Below are 19,241 nucleotides of genomic sequence, written 5' to 3'. Positions count from 1 at the left end.
ACTCACCCAGGCGTCGGTTCCTTACAAAAATAGAAAGCATCTCTAAAAAAAAAAGAAATAAACACACACACAATTTTCCTGCTGGGGACTCCTCGACTCTTTGGAAGGCAGAGGGCGATGTTGGTTGAGGCCCTTACTTTCTCCGGCTGGTGGCCTACAAGTCCAGGAAAGAAGCAGGCCCAGTAACAGCAGCTGAGGCCCCCAGCCCAGCCACGCCTAGGCAGGCATCAGCAGAAGGCTGACTCTCTACCCCACTGCTGCCCCAAGTTGGTTTGGCAAAAGTTTGCAAAGAAGCTGCCCGTGAATTTACCTCAAGCCACACTAGCACTCATCCAGGCGTCAGTTCCTTGCAAAAATAGAAAGCACCTCTAAAAAAAGAAGAAATAAACACACACACAATTTTCCTGCTGCGGTCTCCTCGACTCCTTAGAAGGCGGAGGGCAACCTTCGCCGCTGGTGGCCTTCACATGCAGGAAAGAAGCACACCCAGGAACAGCAGCTGAGGCTCCCAGCCCAGGCAGGCTTCAGCTGAAGGCCGACTTGGGAAGCACTGAGGCCAGACCCTGGGCTCCTGGGTCCCTCGGCTGAAGGCTCGAGGCCAGACCCCTTGGCTCCTGTGTCCCTTGGCTGAAGGCTCGACCAGTGCTCGACCAGGCTCGATCAGGCGAGATATTAGGTAGCATGGGGCCCAGCTGGGACTTCTAGGAAGCTTAGGGTGACGGCCGCTTCTGCCCCATCATCCAGAGGCCTGGCTATGGAGAGGCATGATGTGGCCTCCCTCCCTTCCTGCCTCTTGTAGGCACTTCTCCCCCGTGAGCACTTCCCGCTCCAGGTGTCCCCTTGTCTCCCAGGGTGCACTCTTCCTCTAGAGCCCACATATGCAGATGAGGCCCATCCACTTGCCTCCCCTAGCTGTAGGGGGCCTTGCGCGTCCACTGGAGAGAAAACGGGGAGATGCTGGAGGTGCTTTGCCAGGGACACGAGTGGCCCTTTCTGGCTGCATCCACCCACCCGAGGCGGCAAGCTGCTGCCCTGGCTTCAGTCTCCTGCTGCTGCTGCTGCTGCTCCAAGTTAGTTTGGCGACAACGTGTCCGCCTCTGACGGGGCTCTGCATTGGAGCGAGGGCTGCTGTCTGCCCCTGTGCCTTTTTCACGCGCCGTGTTTGTTAAAATTAAAAGCGGAATGGAGGAAAAATGTAGTTCAAGACGGAGAAGACGAACGCCGCCTATCGGGCACAGAGTAGCAAAATTAAGTATTCCCAGGCGGTCTCCCATCCAAGTACTAACCAGGCCCGACCCTGCTTAGCTTCCGAGATCGGACGAGATCGGGCGCATTCAGGGTGGTATGGCCGTAGGTGAAGAGTGCGCCGATTCCGAGCCTCTTGTGCTGTGTCGGCTCCTCCGACGTCCACTGCCCTCTTGCAAGGCTGAACGCTGTCCTCTGCAGTGTGCTTCTGCCCTTCTTTTTGCCTCAAGCTCAGGAGCCACAGCTGCCAGCTTGGAAAAGCAACGAGCAGCTCCATGCACCCACTTTTGAAATACCCACTTGCCTACTCATGTTTGCAAAGAAAGTGTCTGTAAATTCAGGCCAAGCCACACTTGCACTCACTCACCCAAGCATCCGTTCCTTACAAAACTTTAAAAAAAACTCGGAAAGAAAGATGGAAATAAACACACACACAATTTTCCTGCTGGGGGCTCCTCGACGCTTTGGAAGGCAGAGGGTGATGTTGGTTGAGGCCCTTACCATATCGGGCTGGTGGCCTACAAGTCCAGGAAAGAAGCAGGCCCAGTAACAGCAGCTGAGGCCCCCAGCCCAGCCCAGCCCAGGCAGGCATCAGCTTAAGGCTGACTCTCTACCCCACTGCTGCCCCAAGTTGGTTTGGCAAAAGTTTGCAAAGAAGCTGCCCGTGAATTTACCTCAAGCCACACTAGCACTCACCCAGGCGTCAGTTCCTTACAAAAATAGAAAGCACCTCTAAAAAAAGAAGAAATAAACACACACACAATTTTCCTGCTGCGGTCTCCTCGACTCTTTGGAAGGCAGAGGGCGATGTTGGTTGAGGCCTTACCTTCTCAGGCTGGCGGCCTACAAGTCCAGGAAAGAAGCAGGCCCAGTAACAGCAACTGAGGCCCCCAGCCCAGCCACGCCTAGGCAGGCATCAGCGGAAGGCTGACTCTCTACCCCAGTGCTGCCCCAAGTTGTTTTGGCAAAAGTTTGCAAAGAAGCTGCCCGTAAATTTACCTCAAGCCACACTAGCACTCACCCAGGCGTCGGTTCCTTACAAAAATAGAAAGCATCTCTAAAAAAGAAGAAATAAACACACACACAATTTTCCTGCTGGGGACTCCTCGACTCTTTGGAAGGCAGAGGGCGATGTTGGTTGAGGCCCTTACTTTCTCCGGCTGGTGGCCTACAAGTCCAGGAAAGAAGCAGGCCCAGTAACAGCAGCTGAGGCCCCCAGCCCAGCCACGCCTAGGCAGGCATCAGCAGAAGGCTGACTCTCTACCCCAGTGCTGCCATAAGTTGTTTTGGCAAAAGTTTGCAAAGAAGCTGCCCGTAAATTTACCTCAAGCCACACTAGCACTCACCCAGGCGTCGGTTCCTTACAAAAATAGAAAGCACCTCTAAAAAAAGAAGAAATAAACACACACACAATTTTCCTGCTGCGGTCTCCTCGACTCTTTGGAAGGCAGAGGGCGATGTTGGTTGAGGCTTTACCTTCTCAGGCTGGCGGCCTACAAGTCCAGGAAAGAAGCAGGCCCAGTAACAGCAACTGAGGCCCCCAGCCCAGCCACGCCTAGGCAGGCATCAGCGGAAGGCTGACTCTCTACCCCAGTGCTGCCCCAAGTTGGTTTGGCAAAAGTTTGCAAAGAAGCTGCCCGTAAATTTACCTCAAGCCACACTAGCACTCACCCAGGCGTCGGTTCCTTACAAAAATAGAAAGCATCTCTAAAAAAAGAAGAAATACACACACACAATTTTCCTGCTGGGGACACCTCGACTCTTTGGAAGGCAGAGGGCGATGTTGGTTGAGGCCCTTACCTTCTCGGGCTGGTGGCCTACAAGTCCAGGAAAGAAGCAGGCCCAGTAACAGCAGCTGAGGCCCCCAGACCAGCCCAGCCCAGGCAGGCATCAGCAGAAGGCTGACTCTCTACCCCACTGCTGCTCCAAGTTGGTTTGGCAAAAGTTTGCAAAGAAGATGCCTGTAAATTTAGCTCACGCCACACTAGCACTCACCCAGGCGTCGTTTCCTTACAAAAATAGAAAGCATCTCTAAAAAAGAAGAAATAAACACACACACAATTTTCCTGCTGGGGACTCCTCGACTCTTTGGAAGGCAGAGGGCGATGTTGGTTGAGGCCCTTACTTTCTCCGGCTGGTGGCCTACAAGTCCAGGAAAGAAGCAGGCCCAGTAACAGCAGCTGAGGCCCCCAGCCCAGCCACGCCTAGGCAGGCATCAGCAGAAGGCTGACTCTCTACCCCACTGCTGCCCCAAGTTGGTTTGGCAAAAGTTTGCAAAGAAGCTGCCCGTGAATTTACCTCAAGCCACACTAGCACTCATCCAGGCGTCAGTTCCTTGCAAAAATAGAAAGCACCTCTAAAAAAAGAAGAAATAAACACACACACAATTTTCCTGCTGCGGTCTCCTCGACTCCTTAGAAGGCGGAGGGCAACCTTCGCCGCTGGTGGCCTTCACATGCAGGAAAGAAGCACACCCAGGAACAGCAGCTGAGGCTCCCAGCCCAGGCAGGCTTCAGCTGAAGGCCGACTTGGGAAGCACTGAGGCCAGACCCTGGGCTCCTGGGTCCCTCGGCTGAAGGCTCGAGGCCAGACCCCTTGGCTCCTGTGTCCCTTGGCTGAAGGCTCGACCAGTGCTCGACCAGGCTCGATCAGGCGAGATATTAGGTAGCATGGGGCCCAGCTGGGACTTCTAGGAAGCTTAGGGTGACGGCCGCTTCTGCCCCATCATCCAGAGGCCTGGCTATGGAGAGGCATGATGTGGCCTCCCTCCCTTCCTGCCTCTTGTAGGCACTTCTCCCCCGTGAGCACTTCCCGCTCCAGGTGTCCCCTTGTCTCCCAGGGTGCACTCTTCCTCTAGAGCCCACATATGCAGATGAGGCCCATCCACTTGCCTCCCCTAGCTGTAGGGGGCCTTGCGCGTCCACTGGAGAGAAAACGGGGAGACGCTGGAGGTGCTTTGCCAGGGACACGAGTGGCCCTTTCTGGCTGCATCCACCCACCCGAGGCGGCAAGCTGCTGCCCTGGCTTCAGTCTCCTGCTGCTGCTGCTGCTGCTCCAAGTTAGTTTGGCGACAACGTGTCCGCCTCTGACGGGGCTCTGCATTGGAGCGAGGGCTGCTGTCTGCCCCTGTGCCTTTTTCACGCGCCGTGTTTGTTAAAATTAAAAGCGGAATGGAGGAAAAATGTAGTTCAAGACGGAGAAGACGAACGCCGCCTATCGGGCACAGAGTAGCAAAATGCCTACAGCACCTGGTATTCCCAGGCGGTCTCCCATCCAAGTACTAACCAGGCCCGACCCTGCTTAGCTTCCGAGATCGGACGAGATCGGGCGCATTCAGGGTGGTATGGCCGTAGGCGAAGAGTGCGCCGATTCCGAGCCTCTTGTGCTGTGTCGGCTCCTCCGACGTCCACTGCCCTCTTGCAAGGCTGAACGCTGTCCTCTGCAGTGTGCTTCTGCCCTTCTTTTTGCCTCAAGCTCAGGAGCCACAGCTGCCAGCTTGGAAAAGCAACGAGCAGCTCCATGCACCCACTTTTGAAATACCCACTTGCCTACTCATGTTTGCAAAGAAAGTGTCTGTAAATTCAGGCCAAGCCACACTTGCACTCACTCACCCAAGCATCCGTTCCTTACAAAACTTTAAAAAAAAACTCGGAAAGAAAGATGGAAATAAACACACACACAATTTTCCTGCTGGGGGCTCCTCGACGCTTTGGAAGGCAGAGGGTGATGTTGGTTGAGGCCCTTACCATATCGGGCTGGTGACCTACAAGTCCAGGAAAGAAGCAGGCCCAGTAACAGCAGCTGAGGCCCCCAGCCCAGCCCAGCCCAGGCAGGCATCAGCTTAAGGCTGACTCTCTACCCCACTGCTGCCCCAAGTTGGTTTGGCAAAAGTTTGCAAAGAAGCTGCCCGTGAATTTACCTCAAGCCACACTAGCACTCACCCAGGCGTCAGTTCCTTACAAAAATAGAAAGCACCTCTAAAAAAAGAAGAAATAAACACACACACAATTTTCCTGCTGCGGTCTCCTCGACTCTTTGGAAGGCAGAGGGCGATGTTGGTTGAGGCCTTACCTTCTCAGGCTGGCGGCCTACAAGTCCAGGAAAGAAGCAGGCCCAGTAACAGCAACTGAGGCCCCCAGCCCAGCCACGCCTAGGCAGGCATCAGCGGAAGGCTGACTCTCTACCCCAGTGCTGCCCCAAGTTGTTTTGGCAAAAGTTTGCAAAGAAGCTGCCCGTAAATTTACCTCAAGCCACACTAGCACTCACCCAGGCGTCGGTTCCTTACAAAAATAGAAAGCATCTCTAAAAAAGAAGAAATAAACACACACACAATTTTCCTGCTGGGGACTCCTCGACTCTTTGGAAGGCAGAGGGCGATGTTGGTTGAGGCCCTTACTTTCTCCGGCTGGTGGCCTACAAGTCCAGGAAAGAAGCAGGCCCAGTAACAGCAGCTGAGGCCCCCAGCCCAGCCACGCCTAGGCAGGCATCAGCAGAAGGCTGACTCTCTACCCCACTGCTGCCCCAAGTTGGTTTGGCAAAAGTTTGCAAAGAAGATGCCTGTAAATTTAACTCACGCCACACTAGCACTCACCCAGGCGTCAGTTCCTTACAAAAATAGAAAGCACCTCTAAAAAAAGAAGAAATAAACACACACACAATTTTCCTGCTGCGGTCTCCTCGACTCTTTGGAAGGCAGAGGGCGATGTTGGTTGAGGCCTTACCTTCTCAGGCTGGCGGCCTACAAGTCCAGGAAAGAAGCAGGCCCAGTAACAGCAACTGAGGCCCCCAGCCCAGCCACGCCTAGGCAGGCATCAGCGGAAGGCTGACTCTCTACCCCAGTGCTGCCCCAAGTTGGTTTGGCAAAAGTTTGCAAAGAAGCTGCCCGTAAATTTACCTCAAGCCACACTAGCACTCACCCAGGCGTCGGTTCCTTACAAAAATAGAAAGCATCTCTAAAAAAAGAAGAAATACACACACACAATTTTCCTGCTGGGGACACCTCGACTCTTTGGAAGGCAGAGGGCGATGTTGGTTGAGGCCCTTACCTTCTCGGGCTGGTGGCCTACAAGTCCAGGAAAGAAGCAGGCCCAGTAACAGCAGCTGAGGCCCCCAGACCAGCCCAGCCCAGGCAGGCATCAGCAGAAGGCTGACTCTCTACCCCACTGCTGCTCCAAGTTGGTTTGGCAAAAGTTTGCAAAGAAGATGCCTGTAAATTTAGCTCACGCCACACTAGCACTCACCCAGGCGTCGTTTCCTTACAAAAATAGAAAGCATCTCTAAAAAAGAAGAAATAAACACACACACAATTTTCCTGCTGGGGACTCCTCGACTCTTTGGAAGGCAGAGGGCGATGTTGGTTGAGGCCCTTACTTTCTCCGGCTGGTGGCCTACAAGTCCAGGAAAGAAGCAGGCCCAGTAACAGCAGCTGAGGCCCCCAGCCCAGCCACGCCTAGGCAGGCATCAGCAGAAGGCTGACTCTCTACCCCACTGCTGCCCCAAGTTGGTTTGGCAAAAGTTTGCAAAGAAGCTGCCCGTGAATTTACCTCAAGCCACACTAGCACTCATCCAGGCGTCAGTTCCTTGCAAAAATAGAAAGCACCTCTAAAAAAAGAAGAAATAAACACACACACAATTTTCCTGCTGCGGTCTCCTCGACTCCTTAGAAGGCGGAGGGCAACCTTCGCCGCTGGTGGCCTTCACATGCAGGAAAGAAGCACACCCAGGAACAGCAGCTGAGGCTCCCAGCCCAGGCAGGCTTCAGCTGAAGGCCGACTTGGGAAGCACTGAGGCCAGACCCTGGGCTCCTGGGTCCCTCGGCTGAAGGCTCGAGGCCAGACCCCTTGGCTCCTGTGTCCCTTGGCTGAAGGCTCGACCAGTGCTCGACCAGGCTCGATCAGGCGAGATATTAGGTAGCATGGGGCCCAGTTGGGACTTCTAGGAAGCTTAGGGTGACGGCCGCTTCTGCCCCATCATCCAGAGGCCTGGCTATGGAGAGGCATGATGTGGCCTCCCTCCCTTCCTGCCTCTTGTAGGCACTTCTCCCCCGTGAGCACTTCCCGCTCCAGGTGTCCCCTTGTCTCCCAGGGTGCACTCTTCCTCTAGAGCCCACATATGCAGATGAGGCCCATCCACTTGCCTCCCCTAGCTGTAGGGGGCCTTGCGCGTCCACTGGAGAGAAAACGGGGAGACGCTGGAGGTGCTTTGCCAGGGACACGAGTGGCCCTTTCTGGCTGCATCCACCCACCCGAGGCGGCAAGCTGCTGCCCTGGCTTCAGTCTCCTGCTGCTGCTGCTGCTGCTCCAAGTTAGTTTGGCGACAACGTGTCCGCCTCTGACGGGGCTCTGCATTGGAGCGAGGGCTGCTGTCTGCCCCTGTGCCTTTTTCACGCGCCGTGTTTGTTAAAATTAAAAGCGGAATGGAGGAAAAATGTAGTTCAAGACGGAGAAGACGAACGCCGCCTATCGGGCACAGAGTAGCAAAATGCCTACAGCACCTGGTATTCCCAGGCGGTCTCCCATCCAAGTACTAACCAGGCCCGACCCTGCTTAGCTTCCGAGATCGGACGAGATCGGGCGCATTCAGGGTGGTATGGCCGTAGGCGAAGAGTGCGCCGATTCCGAGCCTCTTGTGCTGTGTCGGCTCCTCCGACGTCCACTGCCCTCTTGCAAGGCTGAACGCTGTCCTCTGCAGTGTGCTTCTGCCCTTCTTTTTGCCTCAAGCTCAGGAGCCACAGCTGCCAGCTTGGAAAAGCAACGAGCAGCTCCATGCACCCACTTTTGAAATACCCACTTGCCTACTCATGTTTGCAAAGAAAGTGTCTGTAAATTCAGGCCAAGCCACACTTGCACTCACTCACCCAAGCATCCGTTCCTTACAAAACTTTAAAAAAAAACTCGGAAAGAAAGATGGAAATAAACACACACACAATTTTCCTGCTGGGGGCTCCTCGACGCTTTGGAAGGCAGAGGGTGATGTTGGTTGAGGCCCTTACCATATCGGGCTGGTGACCTACAAGTCCAGGAAAGAAGCAGGCCCAGTAACAGCAGCTGAGGCCCCCAGCCCAGCCCAGCCCAGGCAGGCATCAGCTTAAGGCTGACTCTCTACCCCACTGCTGCCCCAAGTTGGTTTGGCAAAAGTTTGCAAAGAAGCTGCCCGTGAATTTACCTCAAGCCACACTAGCACTCACCCAGGCGTCAGTTCCTTACAAAAATAGAAAGCACCTCTAAAAAAAGAAGAAATAAACACACACACAATTTTCCTGCTGCGGTCTCCTCGACTCTTTGGAAGGCAGAGGGCGATGTTGGTTGAGGCCTTACCTTCTCAGGCTGGCGGCCTACAAGTCCAGGAAAGAAGCAGGCCCAGTAACAGCAACTGAGGCCCCCAGCCCAGCCACGCCTAGGCAGGCATCAGCGGAAGGCTGACTCTCTACCCCAGTGCTGCCCCAAGTTGTTTTGGCAAAAGTTTGCAAAGAAGCTGCCCGTAAATTTACCTCAAGCCACACTAGCACTCACCCAGGCGTCGGTTCCTTACAAAAATAGAAAGCATCTCTAAAAAAGAAGAAATAAACACACACACAATTTTCCTGCTGGGGACTCCTCGACTCTTTGGAAGGCAGAGGGCGATGTTGGTTGAGGCCCTTACTTTCTCCGGCTGGTGGCCTACAAGTCCAGGAAAGAAGCAGGCCCAGTAACAGCAGCTGAGGCCCCCAGCCCAGCCACGCCTAGGCAGGCATCAGCAGAAGGCTGACTCTCTACCCCACTGCTGCCCCAAGTTGGTTTGGCAAAAGTTTGCAAAGAAGATGCCTGTAAATTTAACTCACGCCACACTAGCACTCACCCAGGCGTCAGTTCCTTACAAAAATAGAAAGCACCTCTAAAAAAAGAAGAAATAAACACACACACAATTTTCCTGCTGCGGTCTCCTCGACTCTTTGGAAGGCAGAGGGCGATGTTGGTTGAGGCCTTACCTTCTCAGGCTGGCGGCCTACAAGTCCAGGAAAGAAGCAGGCCCAGTAACAGCAACTGAGGCCCCCAGCCCAGCCACGCCTAGGCAGGCATCAGCGGAAGGCTGACTCTCTACCCCAGTGCTGCCCCAAGTTGGTTTGGCAAAAGTTTGCAAAGAAGCTGCCCGTAAATTTACCTCAAGCCACACTAGCACTCACCCAGGCGTCGGTTCCTTACAAAAATAGAAAGCATCTCTAAAAAAAGAAGAAATACACACACACAATTTTCCTGCTGGGGACACCTCGACTCTTTGGAAGGCAGAGGGCGATGTTGGTTGAGGCCCTTACCTTCTCGGGCTGGTGGCCTACAAGTCCAGGAAAGAAGCAGGCCCAGTAACAGCAGCTGAGGCCCCCAGACCAGCCCAGCCCAGGCAGGCATCAGCAGAAGGCTGACTCTCTACCCCACTGCTGCTCCAAGTTGGTTTGGCAAAAGTTTGCAAAGAAGATGCCTGTAAATTTAGCTCACGCCACACTAGCACTCACCCAGGCGTCGTTTCCTTACAAAAATAGAAAGCATCTCTAAAAAAGAAGAAATAAACACACACACAATTTTCCTGCTGGGGACTCCTCGACTCTTTGGAAGGCAGAGGGCGATGTTGGTTGAGGCCCTTACTTTCTCCGGCTGGTGGCCTACAAGTCCAGGAAAGAAGCAGGCCCAGTAACAGCAGCTGAGGCCCCCAGCCCAGCCACGCCTAGGCAGGCATCAGCAGAAGGCTGACTCTCTACCCCACTGCTGCCCCAAGTTGGTTTGGCAAAAGTTTGCAAAGAAGCTGCCCGTGAATTTACCTCAAGCCACACTAGCACTCATCCAGGCGTCAGTTCCTTGCAAAAATAGAAAGCACCTCTAAAAAAAGAAGAAATAAACACACACACAATTTTCCTGCTGCGGTCTCCTCGACTCCTTAGAAGGCGGAGGGCAACCTTCGCCGCTGGTGGCCTTCACATGCAGGAAAGAAGCACACCCAGGAACAGCAGCTGAGGCTCCCAGCCCAGGCAGGCTTCAGCTGAAGGCCGACTTGGGAAGCACTGAGGCCAGACCCTGGGCTCCTGGGTCCCTCGGCTGAAGGCTCGAGGCCAGACCCCTTGGCTCCTGTGTCCCTTGGCTGAAGGCTCGACCAGTGCTCGACCAGGCTCGATCAGGCGAGATATTAGGTAGCATGGGGCCCAGCTGGGACTTCTAGGAAGCTTAGGGTGACGGCCGCTTCTGCCCCATCATCCAGAGGCCTGGCTATGGAGAGGCATGATGTGGCCTCCCTCCCTTCCTGCCTCTTGTAGGCACTTCTCCCCCGTGAGCACTTCCCGCTCCAGGTGTCCCCTTGTCTCCCAGGGTGCACTCTTCCTCTAGAGCCCACATATGCAGATGAGGCCCATCCACTTGCCTCCCCTAGCTGTAGGGGGCCTTGCGCGTCCACTGGAGAGAAAACGGGGAGACGCTGGAGGTGCTTTGCCAGGGACACGAGTGGCCCTTTCTGGCTGCATCCACCCACCCGAGGCGGCAAGCTGCTGCCCTGGCTTCAGTCTCCTGCTGCTGCTGCTGCTGCTCCAAGTTAGTTTGGCGACAACGTGTCCGCCTCTGACGGGGCTCTGCATTGGAGCGAGGGCTGCTGTCTGCCCCTGTGCCTTTTTCACGCGCCGTGTTTGTTAAAATTAAAAGCGGAATGGAGGAAAAATGTAGTTCAAGACGGAGAAGACGAACGCCGCCTATCGGGCACAGAGTAGCAAAATGCCTACAGCACCTGGTATTCCCAGGCGGTCTCCCATCCAAGTACTAACCAGGCCCGACCCTGCTTAGCTTCCGAGATCGGACGAGATCGGGCGCATTCAGGGTGGTATGGCCGTAGGCGAAGAGTGCGCCGATTCCGAGCCTCTTGTGCTGTGTCGGCTCCTCCGACGTCCACTGCCCTCTTGCAAGGCTGAACGCTGACCTCTGCAGTGTGCTTCTGCCCTTCTTTTTGCCTCAAGCTCAGGAGCCACAGCTGCCAGCTTGGAAAAGCAACGAGCAGCTCCATGCACCCACTTTTGAAATACCCACTTGCCTACTCATGTTTGCAAAGAAAGTGTCTGTAAATTCAGGCCAAGCCACACTTGCACTCACTCACCCAAGCATCCGTTCCTTACAAAACTTTAAAAAAAAACTCGGAAAGAAAGATGGAAATAAACACACACACAATTTTCCTGCTGGGGGCTCCTCGACGCTTTGGAAGGCAGAGGGTGATGTTGGTTGAGGCCCTTACCATATCGGGCTGGTGACCTACAAGTCCAGGAAAGAAGCAGGCCCAGTAACAGCAGCTGAGGCCCCCAGCCCAGCCCAGCCCAGGCAGGCATCAGCTTAAGGCTGACTCTCTACCCCACTGCTGCCCCAAGTTGGTTTGGCAAAAGTTTGCAAAGAAGCTGCCCGTGAATTTACCTCAAGCCACACTAGCACTCACCCAGGCGTCAGTTCCTTACAAAAATAGAAAGCACCTCTAAAAAAAGAAGAAATAAACACACACACAATTTTCCTGCTGCGGTCTCCTCGACTCTTTGGAAGGCAGAGGGCGATGTTGGTTGAGGCCTTACCTTCTCAGGCTGGCGGCCTACAAGTCCAGGAAAGAAGCAGGCCCAGTAACAGCAACTGAGGCCCCCAGCCCAGCCACGCCTAGGCAGGCATCAGCGGAAGGCTGACTCTCTACCCCAGTGCTGCCCCAAGTTGTTTTGGCAAAAGTTTGCAAAGAAGCTGCCCGTAAATTTACCTCAAGCCACACTAGCACTCACCCAGGCGTCGGTTCCTTACAAAAATAGAAAGCATCTCTAAAAAAGAAGAAATAAACACACACACAATTTTCCTGCTGGGGACTCCTCGACTCTTTGGAAGGCAGAGGGCGATGTTGGTTGAGGCCCTTACTTTCTCCGGCTGGTGGCCTACAAGTCCAGGAAAGAAGCAGGCCCAGTAACAGCAGCTGAGGCCCCCAGCCCAGCCACGCCTAGGCAGGCATCAGCAGAAGGCTGACTCTCTACCCCACTGCTGCCCCAAGTTGGTTTGGCAAAAGTTTGCAAAGAAGATGCCTGTAAATTTAACTCACGCCACACTAGCACTCACCCAGGCGTCAGTTCCTTACAAAAATAGAAAGCACCTCTAAAAAAAGAAGAAATAAACACACACACAATTTTCCTGCTGCGGTCTCCTCGACTCTTTGGAAGGCAGAGGGCGATGTTGGTTGAGGCCTTACCTTCTCAGGCTGGCGGCCTACAAGTCCAGGAAAGAAGCAGGCCCAGTAACAGCAACTGAGGCCCCCAGCCCAGCCACGCCTAGGCAGGCATCAGCGGAAGGCTGACTCTCTACCCCAGTGCTGCCCCAAGTTGGTTTGGCAAAAGTTTGCAAAGAAGCTGCCCGTAAATTTACCTCAAGCCACACTAGCACTCACCCAGGCGTCGGTTCCTTACAAAAATAGAAAGCATCTCTAAAAAAAGAAGAAATACACACACACAATTTTCCTGCTGGGGACACCTCGACTCTTTGGAAGGCAGAGGGCGATGTTGGTTGAGGCCCTTACCTTCTCGGGCTGGTGGCCTACAAGTCCAGGAAAGAAGCAGGCCCAGTAACAGCAGCTGAGGCCCCCAGACCAGCCCAGCCCAGGCAGGCATCAGCAGAAGGCTGACTCTCTACCCCACTGCTGCTCCAAGTTGGTTTGGCAAAAGTTTGCAAAGAAGATGCCTGTAAATTTAGCTCACGCCACACTAGCACTCACCCAGGCGTCGTTTCCTTACAAAAATAGAAAGCATCTCTAAAAAAGAAGAAATAAACACACACACAATTTTCCTGCTGGGGACTCCTCGACTCTTTGGAAGGCAGAGGGCGATGTTGGTTGAGGCCCTTACTTTCTCCGGCTGGTGGCCTACAAGTCCAGGAAAGAAGCAGGCCCAGTAACAGCAGCTGAGGCCCCCAGCCCAGCCACGCCTAGGCAGGCATCAGCAGAAGGCTGACTCTCTACCCCACTGCTGCCCCAAGTTGGTTTGGCAAAAGTTTGCAAAGAAGCTGCCCGTGAATTTACCTCAAGCCACACTAGCACTCACCCAGGCGTCAGTTCCTTACAAAAATAGAAAGAATCTCTAAAAAAGAAGAAATAAACACACACACAATTTTCCTGCTTCTATCCCCTCGACTCCTTGGAAGGCGGAGGGCAACCTTCGCCGCTGGTGGCCTTCACATGCAGGAAAGAAGCACACCCAGGAACAGCAGCTGAGGCTCCCAGCCCAGGCAGGCTTCAGCTGAAGGCCGACTTGGGAAGCACTGAGGCCAGACCCTGGGCTCCTGGGTCCCTCGGTTGAAGGCTCGAGGCCAGACCCCTTGGCTCCTGTGTCCCTTGGCTGAAGGCTCGACCAGTGCTCGACCAGGCTCGATCAGGCGAGATATTAGGTAGCATGGGGCCCAGCTGGGACTTCTAGGAAGCTTAGGGTGACGGCCGCTTCTGCCCCATCATCCAGAGGCCTGGCTATGGAGAGGCATGATGTGGCCTCCCTCCCTTCCTGCCTCTTGTAGGCACTTCTCCCCCGTGAGCACTTCCCGCTCCAGGTGTCCCCTTGTCTCCCAGGGTGCACTCTTCCTCTAGAGCCCACATATGCAGATGAGGCCCATCCACTTGCCTCCCCTAGCTGTAGAGGGCCTTGCGCGTCCACTGGAGAGAAAACGGGGAGACGCTGGAGGTGCTTTGCCAGGGACACGAGTGGCCCTTTCTGGCTGCATCCACCCACCCGAGGCGGCAAGCTGCTGCCCTGGCTTCAGTCTCCTGCTGCTGCTGCTGCTGCTCCAAGTTAGTTTGGCGACAACGTGTCCGCCTCTGACGGGGCTCTGCATTGGAGCGAGGGCTGCTGTCTGCCCCTGTGCCTTTTTCACGCGCCGTGTTTGTTAAAATTAAAAGCGGAATGGAGGAAAAATGTAGTTCAAGACGGAGAAGACGAACGCCGCCTATCGGGCACAGAGTAGCAAAATGCCTACAGCACCTGGTATTCCCAGGCGGTCTCCCATCCAAGTACTAACCAGGCCCGACCCTGCTTAGCTTCCGAGATCGGGCGCATTCAGGGTGGTATGGCCGTAGGCGAAGAGTGCGCCGATTCCGAGCCTCTTGTGCTGTGTCGGCTCCTCCGACGTCCACTGCCCTCTTGCAAGGCTGAACGCTGTCCTCTGCAGTGTGCTTCTGCCCTTCTTTTTGCCTCAAGCTCAGGAGCCACAGCTGCCAGCTTGGAAAAGCAACGAGCAGCTCCATGCACCCACTTTTGAAATACCCACTTGCCTACTCATGTTTGCAAAGAAAGTGTCTGTAAATTCAGGCCAAGCCACACTTGCACTCACTCACCCAAGCATCCGTTCCTTACAAAACTTTAAAAAAAAACTCGGAAAGAAAGATGGAAATAAACACACACACAATTTTCCTGCTGGGGGCTCCTCGACGCTTTGGAAGGCAGAGGGTGATGTTGGTTGAGGCCCTTACCATATCGGGCTGGTGACCTACAAGTCCAGGAAAGAAGCAGGCCCAGTAACAGCAGCTGAGGCCCCCAGCCCAGCCCAGCCCAGGCAGGCATCAGCTTAAGGCTGACTCTCTACCCCACTGCTGCCCCAAGTTGGTTTGGCAAAAGTTTGCAAAGAAGCTGCCCGTGAATTTACCTCAAGCCACACTAGCACTCACCCAGGCGTCAGTTCCTTACAAAAATAGAAAGCACCTCTAAAAAAAGAAGAAATAAACACACACACAATTTTCCTGCTGCGGTCTCCTCGACTCTTTGGAAGGCAGAGGGCGATGTTGGTTGAGGCCTTACCTTCTCAGGCTGGCGGCCTACAAGTCCAGGAAAGAAGCAGGCCCAGTAACAGCAACTGAGGCCCCCAGCCCAGCCACGCCTAGGCAGGCATCAGCGGAAGGCTGACTCTCTACCCCAGTGCTGCCCCAAGTTGTTTTGGCAAAAGTTTGCAAAGAAGCTGCCCGTAAATTTACCTCAAGCCACACTAGCACTCACCCAGGCGTCGGTTCCTTACAAAAATAGAAAGCATCTCTAAAAAAGAAGAAATAAACACACACACAATTTTCCTGCTGGGGACTCCTCGACTCTTTGGAAGGCAGAGGGCGATGTTGGTTGAGGCCCTTACTTTCTCCGGCTGGTGGCCTACAAGTCCAGGAAAGAAGCAGGCCCAGTAACAGCAGCTGAGGCCCCCAGCCCAGCCACGCCTAGGCAGGCATCAGCAGAAGGCTGACTCTCTACCCCACTGCTGCCCCAAGTTGGTTTGGCAAAAGTTTGCAAAGAAGATGCCTGTAAATTTAACTCACGCCACACTAGCACTCACCCAGGCGTCAGTTCCTTACAAAAATAGAAAGCACCTCTAAAAAAAGAAGAAATAAACACACACACAATTTTCCTGCTGCGGTCTCCTCGACTCTTTGGAAGGCAGAGGGCGATGTTGGTTGAGGCCTTACCTTCTCAGGCTGGCGGCCTACAAGTCCAGGAAAGAAGCAGGCCCAGTAACAGCAACTGAGGCCCCCAGCCCAGCCACGCCTAGGCAGGCATCAGCGGAAGGCTGACTCTCTACCCCAGTGCTGCCCCAAGTTGGTTTGGCAAAAGTTTGCAAAGAAGCTGCCCGTAAATTTACCTCAAGCCACACTAGCACTCACCCAGGCGTCGGTTCCTTACAAAAATAGAAAGCATCTCTAAAAAAAGAAGAAATACACACACACAATTTTCCTGCTGGGGACACCTCGACTCTTTGGAAGGCAGAGGGCGATGTTGGTTGAGGCCCTTACCTTCTCGGGCTGGTGGCCTACAAGTCCAGGAAAGAAGCAGGCCCAGTAACAGCAGCTGAGGCCCCCAGACCAGCCCAGCCCAGGCAGGCATCAGCAGAAGGCTGACTCTCTACCCCACTGCTGCTCCAAGTTGGTTTGGCAAAAGTTTGCAAAGAAGATGCCTGTAAATTTAGCTCACGCCACACTAGCACTCACCCAGGCGTCGTTTCCTTACAAAAATAGAAAGCATCTCTAAAAAAGAAGAAATAAACACACACACAATTTTCCTGCTGGGGACTCCTCGACTCTTTGGAAGGCAGAGGGCGATGTTGGTTGAGGCCCTTACTTTCTCCGGCTGGTGGCCTACAAGTCCAGGAAAGAAGCAGGCCCAGTAACAGCAGCTGAGGCCCCCAGCCCAGCCACGCCTAGGCAGGCATCAGCAGAAGGCTGACTCTCTACCCCACTGCTGCCCCAAGTTGGTTTGGCAAAAGTTTGCAAAGAAGCTGCCCGTGAATTTACCTCAAGCCACACTAGCACTCACCCAGGCGTCAGTTCCTTACAAAAATAGAAAGAATCTCTAAAAAAGAAGAAATAAACACACACACAATTTTCCTGCTTCTATCCCCTCGACTCCTTGGAAGGCGGAGGGCAACCTTCGCCGCTGGTGGCCTTCACATGCAGGAAAGAAGCACACCCAGGAACAGCAGCTGAGGCTCCCAGCCCAGGCAGGCTTCAGCTGAAGGCCGACTTGGGAAGCACTGAGGCCAGACCCTGGGCTCCTGGGTCGCTCGGTTGAAGGCTCGAGGCCAGACCCCTTGGCTCCTGTGTCCCTTGGCTGAAGGCTCGACCAGTGCTCGACCAGGCTCGATCAGGCGAGATATTAGGTAGCATGGGGCCCAGCTGGGACTTCTAGGAAGCTTAGGGTGACGGCCGCTTCTGCCCCATCATCCAGAGGCCTGGCTATGGAGAGGCATGATGTGGCCTCCCTCCCTTCCTGCCTCTTGTAGGCACTTCTCCCCCGTGAGCACTTCCCGCTCCAGGTGTCCCCTTGTCTCCCAGGGTGCACTCTTCCTCTAGAGCCCACATATGCAGATGAGGCACATCCACTTGCCTCCCCTAGCTGTAGGGGGCCTTGCGCGTCCACTGGAGAGAAAACGGGGAGACGCTGGAGGTGCTTTGCCAGGGACACGAGTGGCCCTTTCTGGCTGCATCCACCCACCCGAGGCGGCAAGCTGCTGCCCTGGCTTCAGTCTCCTGCTGCTGCTGCTGCTGCTCCAAGTTAGTTTGGCGACAACGTGTCCGCCTCTGACGGGGCTCTGCATTGGAGCGAGGGCTGCTGTCTGCCCCTGTGCCTTTTTCACGCGCCGTGTTTGTTAAAATTAAAAGCGGAATGGAGGAAAAATGTAGTTCAAGACGGAGAAGACGAACGCCGCCTATCGGGCACAGAGTAGCAAAATGCCTACAGCACCTGGTATTCCCAGGCGGTCTCCCATCCAAGTACTAACCAGGCCCGACCCTGCTTAGCTTCCGAGATCGGACGAGATCGGGCGCATTCAGGGTGGTATGGCCGTAGGCGAAGAGTGCGCCGATTCCGAGCCTCTTGTGCTGTGTCGGCTCCTCCGACGTCCACTGCCCTCTTGCAAGGCTGAACGCTGTCCTCTGCAGTGTGCTTCTGCCCTTCTTTTTGCCTCAAGCTCAGGAGCCACAGCTGCCAGCTTGGAAAAGCAACGAGCAGCTCCATGCACCCACTTTTGAAATACCCACTTGCCTACTCATGTTTGCAAAGAAAGTGTCTGTAAATTCAGGCCAAGCCACACTTGCACTCACTCACCCAAGCATCCGTTCCTTACAAAACTTTAAAAAAAAACTCGGAAAGAAAGATGGAAATAAACACACACACAATTTTCCTGCTGGGGGCTCCTCGACGCTTTGGAAGGCAGAGGGTGATGTTGGTTGAGGCCCTTACCATATCGGGCTGGTGACCTACAAGTCCAGGAAAGAAGCAGGCCCAGTAACAGCAGCTGAGGCCCCCAGCCCAGCCCAGCCCAGGCAGACATCAGCTTAAGGCTGACTCTCTACCCCACTGCTGCCCCAAGTTGGTTTGGCAAAAGTTTGCAAAGAAGCTGCCCGTGAATTTACCTCAAGCCACACTAGCACTCACCCAGGCGTCAGTTCCTTACAAAAATAGAAAGCACCTCTAAAAAAAGAAGAAATAAACACACACACAATTTTCCTGCTGCGGTCTCCTCGACTCTTTGGAAGGCAGAGGGCGATGTTGGTTGAGGCCTTACCTTCTCAGGCTGGCGGCCTACAAGTCCAGGAAAGAAGCAGGCCCAGTAACAGCAACTGAGGCCCCCAGCCCAGCCACGCCTAGGCAGGCATCAGCGGAAGGCTGACTCTCTACCCCAGTGCTGCCCCAAGTTGTTTTGGCAAAAGTTTGCAAAGAAGCTGCCCGTAAATTTACCTCAAGCCACACTAGCACTCACCCAGGCGTCGGTTCCTTACAAAAATAGAAAGCATCTCTAAAAAAGAAGAAATAAACACACACACAATTTTCCTGCTGGGGACTCCTCGACTCTTTGGAAGGCAGAGGGCGATGTTGGTTGAGGCCCTTACTTTCTCCGGCTGGTGGCCTACAAGTCCAGGAAAGAAGCAGGCCCAGTAACAGCAGCTGAGGCCCCCAGCCCAGCCACGCCTAGGCAGGCATCAGCAGAAGGCTGACTCTCTACCCCACTGCTGCCCCAAGTTGGTTTGGCAAAAGTTTGCAAAGAAGATGCCTGTAAATTTAACTCACGCCACACTAGCACTCACCCAGGCGTCAGTTCCTTACAAAAATAGAAAGCACCTCTAAAAAAAGAAGAAATAAACACACACACAATTTTCCTGCTGCGGTCTCCTCGACTCTTTGGAAGGCAGAGGGCGATGTTGGTTGAGGCCTTACCTTCTCAGGCTGGCGGCCTACAAGTCCAGGAAAGAAGCAGGCCCAGTAACAGCAACTGAGGCCCCCAGCCCAGCCACGCCTAGGCAGGCATCAGCGGAAGGCTGACTCTCTACCCCAGTGCTGCCCCAAGTTGGTTTGGCAAAAGTTTGCAAAGAAGCTGCCCGTAAATTTACCTCAAGCCACACTAGCACTCACCCAGGCGTCGGTTCCTTACAAAAATAGAAAGCATCTCTAAAAAAAGAAGAAATACACACACACAATTTTCCTGCTGGGGACACCTCGACTCTTTGGAAGGCAGAGGGCGATG

At 54.3% G+C, this 19,241-nt stretch overlaps 4 non-coding genes and 2 pseudogenes across 4 annotated transcripts; all 6 read right to left on the bottom strand.

Annotated features, from left to right (window-relative positions):
* Positions 1-1,237: 1,237 nt before the first annotated feature.
* On the bottom strand, positions 1,238-1,356 carry LOC138559078 (5S ribosomal RNA; annotated as a pseudogene).
* A 3,125-nt stretch (positions 1,357-4,481) lies between these two features.
* LOC138558819 (5S ribosomal RNA) lies at positions 4,482-4,600 on the bottom strand. Its single transcript, XR_011298938.1, has one exon. It is a non-coding gene; the product is annotated as a 5S ribosomal RNA (ribosomal RNA).
* Positions 4,601-7,726: 3,126 nt separating this feature from the next.
* LOC138558818 (5S ribosomal RNA) lies at positions 7,727-7,845 on the bottom strand. The gene has a single exon (XR_011298937.1). It is a non-coding gene; the product is annotated as a 5S ribosomal RNA (ribosomal RNA).
* Positions 7,846-10,971: 3,126 nt separating this feature from the next.
* On the bottom strand, positions 10,972-11,090 carry LOC138558817 (5S ribosomal RNA). Its single transcript, XR_011298936.1, has one exon. It is a non-coding gene; the product is annotated as a 5S ribosomal RNA (ribosomal RNA).
* Positions 11,091-14,215: 3,125 nt separating this feature from the next.
* LOC138559054 (5S ribosomal RNA) lies at positions 14,216-14,324 on the bottom strand (annotated as a pseudogene).
* A 3,125-nt stretch (positions 14,325-17,449) lies between these two features.
* On the bottom strand, positions 17,450-17,568 carry LOC138558816 (5S ribosomal RNA). Its single transcript, XR_011298935.1, has one exon. It is a non-coding gene; the product is annotated as a 5S ribosomal RNA (ribosomal RNA).
* Between the last annotated feature and the right edge of the window lie 1,673 nt (positions 17,569-19,241).

Source organism: Ambystoma mexicanum, unplaced genomic scaffold (assembly GCF_040938575.1).
Source record: "Ambystoma mexicanum isolate Mex_15411 unplaced genomic scaffold, UKY_AmexF1_1 Mex_scaf34, whole genome shotgun sequence".
NCBI lineage: Eukaryota > Metazoa > Chordata > Amphibia > Caudata > Ambystomatidae > Ambystoma > Ambystoma mexicanum.
This window is presented reverse-complemented; position numbering and strand designations above follow the sequence as displayed.